The following is a 6072-nucleotide window of genomic DNA, read 5'->3' as shown; positions in this document are numbered from 1 at the left end:
AACACACTCGTCACGCTAGAATTAACTGCAAGATTTTAACGTAAATCCAAAGATCCTTGTAAATGTTTTGACATGAAAAGGAGAGAAAAACATTTAATGTTCATTATTCCTCTGTCACGACATAACAGCGTTGAAAGCACCGCTTCCTCGTCCGATCAGTGAAGTAAGCAACGTTGGAATGTCGAGAATATCTTCCCACGAAAAAGCTAAACCCTGTATAAACAAATGTTCTTATTGATCATCTTAACTACATATAATACGAAGCCTACCTAACATTTTTAGCGGTTACTAATGATCGATGTTTTTTTTTTTGGGTGATCTTACCATTCATTGCTGCGTTCATTTTGGTCGAAATATTATTTTTTATTTACTAATTAATTATTATTATCACAATGTACTGCATTTTGTTCCATTATCATCAATATTATGACTTACGTTTACATAGAAGCTATTATTATTACCATTATCTGACAACAATGACTGTAAAGACAGTAATTATCATAAGCTAATAAAAAAAAGATGAGAAAATAATGCAAATTTTAGTATTTCTCATAAACGATCCAAATACAACCAAGAATTCGGATAATAAACAATAGTGGTCAAAAAATGGTTTTCATGAAACATCTATAAGCGGCCACTCTGCTATGGTTAGACTGTGTCATCAGCTCTTTTCCAGAGTGCAGGGTGGTATTGGCCCGCCTTAGGGCAACGCCATCGAGATTTACCCACCTGCACTCCCTACATTGCAAATAAGATTTCCCCCACAATGTCACCCCTGTCAACACCAACCTTACCCTTAACCATATCCTTAACAGTCTGCAATCAATACAACCACACAAGACATAAGAATAAAAACTTAATTTCCATAAAATAAAGATTTACAACTATCAACTTTATCAGTTAAAAAATCTGCAGTACAGTATCACTTTTTTTTAGGGAAGAAAAACCTTTATGACCTTATATAGATTGAAAGAATAAATAGGATCCATTGCTATAAACCTTGGCCACATGCCGTGTTGATGCAGTAAATCCAACAAAGAAGAAGACAACTTACGTCAGAACGGTACTCATTTTTGGATACTGAATCCACGATCAAAACCTTTTATAAATCATTTTTTTCTCCTTTTCAGATTTTCAAAAGTTTCAAGAAAACTTCTTTTGTACTGATATTCACATCCCGGCCTGTGTGAATCCATCCTCTAAACATCGTCACCGGTCAGAAACGGTCATTTCAAATCTCTCAGCAAACGCTTGAGAGCTGCTTCCCGCTCAAGGATTACACTAACAGTCCTCATCGTGGTTGAACATAGTCCGAGAATTTCTCGTCAGAAACCCCGCAACCGCACTATATACGTGATCCTATAATATGATCATGTTTTCGCATTCTACCTTCATTCACCACACTACATTTTTACTGACACTCCTATTCTAATACAACGGATTTTTCACGTGTTCATATTTGTTTTTATATATATGGCGTATATGTGGAACGTTCTTTTGCCATTTAAAATTGTACGTAATCTACACCTATTTGATCAAATGGTATACCAGCAAAATATAGAGGTGAACTAAATGCATTAACTAACATAAGTTTCAAAACAATACATTTATACATATGAAATGACGTGGCACAGGACTACACTAAACTATATGAACCAGCTTATTCTTCTATTGCCTATTCCACTGCATCTCCTGAATTGCAAGTGCAACATTTTCTAGTGTCTATAAGATAATCTAATACGAGAATAAACAGGTTCATGTAATCTTCAACAACTGTCATCTCGATGATTTAATGATTGTAAGGAAGAATTTCCTATCGTAAGCATGTTTCAGTTTCAGTTTGTTAAATTCATTATAGTTTCACTACCTGTTATATATTTGTGTTTACGTAAATATTGACTACACATTTAACTTTTATGCGTGCTAATTCCTTATTATATAAAATAACAATAGTGTTTATTTCAAGAGGTCTTTTCTGCCCTTATACAGCAACATCGCTCTAACGAATCCTTCCTCATTCTACCTTTGTTGGACAATGCTGTTATTAGTATTCTAACTCTGGTTTCCCCTTCCAACGCCTACATCTTTCGCCTTTTGACTAAAGATTTCCGTGGAGGGGACACTCCTAATGAGTCTTACTCAATTTTTTCTATAGCCCACTTCGTTGGGTTCAAATTTCATTAATACGCAATACACGTACAACAATTAACCTTATACTAATCTTGTAGTAAAGGTGAATATCTGGATATTTTCCATTATTTTGAGTTAGACTATGTAGATTTCAACCTCTTTCATTCTAGCTAAACGTACATTTTTCCATTAAAAACAATATATTTGTGTTCGGGACTATACACTCAACCCTCAAAGCGTTAACTAATATTTTTACAGTTCTAATCTACTTCATGCAAAATTTTCATTTACTGGTGCTGAGGGATTATCCTTATATACAATAAATGATGTTCAATAACGTTAAGATCATTTTCTGTTTTTAGACGTATTCGATAGACTAATACCGGAATATAGATCAATATTTACGCAGTTTCATAATTAATTTACTCATTATAATCAGGCGAAGTTTTCTTTGGGCTAATTAATATCATATGGGACTCACTGGTTATTAAACCAAAAGCATTGAGGATCTGCTACGGTCATTCATGATATCTTGGCCTCTAGTAATGTTTTTAAAGGTGGTCTCCAGATGGAATTAATACATAACGAAATTCATTAATGGTGATAGCGCGAACGGCAGTCCCCCACTCAACAAATTGCGCACTTCGATTAACCACATTTGGGTTAATCGTCAGGGGTCAGCGCCACGGATGGCACTGGTGATCCTCGCCCTGGGAGAACCGCCCCTTCGTGGATACGTATCTCCTGTGCCAGGTAAAGTTATGGCATATTCAACCACACGCGCCGACCCACGCTCGCTCACACTGAGAACCCCACACGCCTACACACTTTATGCAAATTCACTTCGACTTTCCTTTTACCTAACTCTTCTGGTATATGACACTCGAGTTCCATTTTCAAACTGCAATTTCAACAAAAAGGTCATTGCTATCATTCAAATACTTAATTATCTTCTCATGTCGTGAATTATAGTATAGCAAGAAGCTCTTTTCAACCTGTTTTCTTCGTTTTAGTCTACTTTTATTGTTTTTTCGTGATATTTTATTAGCAATCTTCGTTTATATATGAGCATCCACACATATATCTCTAACAAATCATAAATTCCATACTCCAGATGGATACACATGCACGAAAATATTCGTAGAAATGTAATATTCACACGATTTAATGCACATGAGAGTGTGCATTTTTTCAAATCTTTGTTATATTAAGCTGGCTAATTCAATGATATGGTCCAGGAGTTTCCCACAATATAAGATATATATATATAATATAATTTATATATATAAATATATATACATGTGTGTGTGTATTTGTGTGTGAGAAGAAACGATAGAAAATGAATGAGTTCTTTTTTGCGTATACTTAAATCACCCATTTCTATGACGTTTATATTGGTGTATAATTAGCTGTATGTATTGTGTGTGTGTGTGTGTGTGTGTGTGTGTGCACTTTCTTCTATATGAATATACAGAATATGTTTCGTGTGCGTGCGTGTTAGTTGTATCGGCACGTTTTTGTGTACGTATGCATGGATGTTTATGCGTGAACATTAGTGCGTGCACTTCTAAATAATTATATAGGCCTGTATACAGGTGTGTCTGTGTGTGAAAATGTGGCCGTGCTTGTGTGCTTGTGTACACGGGTGCGTATGTCTTAATAAAGAGATTTTGTGACAGTTGGTTAAGAAGCTACACGTATTTTCACATATGTACTTACTTTGCAGTCGATTAGTTAGCGAACGTTGAAAATCCTAGCAACGTTTTCTTGGAATTTTCATACAGGAAACATTCTCATATGCCAATCAAGATATAAGTAACTTCCAACGCCATGACGTTTACGGCCTTCTATCTATAAAGAACCTCACTAGCAAGTCATCAGCAACATTGTCTCGGACACACACACAACCAATATTCAGTATCGCTTCTCGGCCTTTTGGCTAAGATCAAAGTGTAGTATCTGTTCTTATCAGCTTGATAACTGATACGATCCCATGTGGGATTCTACGATTTAAACTGATTATTGGAATATGGCGAGTGCTAGGGGCTTGCTCCACCTTTGCCGCGGATCGTCCCGGTATTGCAGTAACCTGCCTGATTGGGCCCATCCTCCGGGATGATGCATAATTACCTTTATTCATAACGCATTTACAAAGTTGGACACTAGTTCCTCTCTTAACACTGGCAATTCAAATGCTTTCAGGAGAATAGTTGACCCTTAACAGTCAATCCCATCGTTGTCGAACAATATTGGTAAGTTACAACACTTTCTGCAATACACACGAAGTTAAAATGATTTCTTAGAACTGCTCTTACTGCAGTAAGTCCTAGATTGATCCATCTCTCCGGAAATATTAACTATAAAAACATATTAACTATGAACATTTATTATATCATAGGTAGGCTATAAGATACGATATATGTTGCTACATAAGTGTAAAAGACCAGTGCCTTCCCGACCCTATGTGACACCTCAGCCTTCACAAACTTCCTAAGCCCATCAGATCGTGTAATTTAGTAGCCAATTTTTATTGAAATGTAATTCTCTCCCATTACGAGACTATGAAGCAAGTAGGGGAGTGAGGCTGCTATAAGTAATTGCTATATTCTTCGTTTATGATTATGTATCCTACCTGGATTTACATCTTTGTAGTAGTATATTACTAAAACGCACTTTATGATGTAATGTCTCTAATTTACATATTACTATATCTTCCTATAGTACCTTTGGTATGCAATAACTAGGATTCGTGCCCTTCATTAATTGCGATTAACCCCTTATTCCTGACTTAGCGGGTACCGTTAGCATGAAGTAATAAAGGAAATCGAGTATAAATACTCGTTGGCAATACTAAGAATGATCATCAAAGTTAGACTAAACAAATGATTTTAATCTAATAGTTTTTCATGTATGTCCACTAAACAAAAGTATCTAAACTTTGCGAACAAAATAATTCCTTATTTCAAAAACCGGTTTCCCAACCATGAACCGTGAAATACTACGCTGAGAACAAGGTATTAACACTTTACTTCAATTTTACTGGCATACTACAGACACCATGTTCAGTTTTAAGTAAAGTATAATGTGCATATGTGAGTTATATATATATATATAGTATATATAATAGATATAGATATTAATATCTTATATATATATATATCTATATATTATATATGTATGTATAATAGTGTGTTGTGCATACGTTTATGTATATCCTATGTTTATTATATCATCGATAAACAAATAATTACACATGCATGTACTATATGCGAATAATACGTGTTTACGCACGAACCGCCGGGCCACCCGTCGTCTCGTCTGCCACCAACCAAGGCAGGCTAGGCAACGGCGTGCTATCCACAGGGTCTGAACCTGACCAGCTCCAAGAGGCACCGAGCAACCACAGCGTCCCCGAACACCAGGAGTAGAAACGCCAGTGTCGAGGCAGGGCCGAAATAAACATCAAAATGACAGTCTTTCCTTTATTTACACAAGTTTTTTACTCTTTTCACTTTTCTATAGGCACAATCAGGGGGAAACACTGCAGCCACATGCCTACAGTTTAAAACAGGGCAACACAAAGTTATAGGTCACAAGGGACACCGAGGTCTTCACAGGAGCCCCCAACCCGCGTCTCGGCTTCTTCCTTGCTCTTCCGGTCACAGCCAGTTGCGTCAGTTTGCCCAGGTCCTTCATGTTAACACACCCAGGTACCCTTTTTGTTTTAACACATTTTTCGCCAGAGACAAAGCCCCACTGGCGTAGCAATAAAATTATCATAAACGATGGTATAGGTTTAAAATACCTCATATATAAAAAACTAATATATACATACAGAAATGCGTTAACATTTTTTATACAAATAAATGAATAATAAATCCCTTTTACATATATACACAATAGACATAAAAAATACAAAAACCTTACATAATACACATACAT

At 36.0% G+C, this 6072-nt stretch overlaps 4 non-coding genes across 4 annotated transcripts; 2 read left to right on the top strand and 2 right to left on the bottom strand.

Annotated features, from left to right (window-relative positions):
• Positions 1-1172: 1172 nt before the first annotated feature.
• Positions 1173-1374, bottom strand: LOC119581393. The gene has a single exon (XR_005229530.1). It is a non-coding gene; the product is annotated as a small nucleolar RNA U3 (small nucleolar RNA).
• Positions 1375-2053: 679 nt separating this feature from the next.
• On the top strand, positions 2054-2172 carry LOC119581411. Its single transcript, XR_005229547.1, has one exon. It is a non-coding gene; the product is annotated as a U5 spliceosomal RNA (small nuclear RNA).
• Positions 2173-2727: 555 nt separating this feature from the next.
• On the bottom strand, positions 2728-2891 carry LOC119581345. Its single transcript, XR_005229492.1, has one exon. It is a non-coding gene; the product is annotated as a U1 spliceosomal RNA (small nuclear RNA).
• A 1158-nt stretch (positions 2892-4049) lies between these two features.
• LOC119581361 lies at positions 4050-4242 on the top strand. Its single transcript, XR_005229505.1, has one exon. It is a non-coding gene; the product is annotated as a U2 spliceosomal RNA (small nuclear RNA).
• The last annotated feature ends 1830 nt before the right edge of the window (positions 4243-6072 follow it).

The sequence above is a fragment of the Penaeus monodon genome, chromosome 14 (genome assembly GCF_015228065.2).
Source record: "Penaeus monodon isolate SGIC_2016 chromosome 14, NSTDA_Pmon_1, whole genome shotgun sequence".
Classification (NCBI taxonomy): Eukaryota; Metazoa; Arthropoda; class Malacostraca; order Decapoda; family Penaeidae; genus Penaeus; species Penaeus monodon.
The sequence above is the reverse complement of the archived record's forward strand: the minus strand, read 5'-3'. Positions and strand labels throughout refer to the sequence as shown.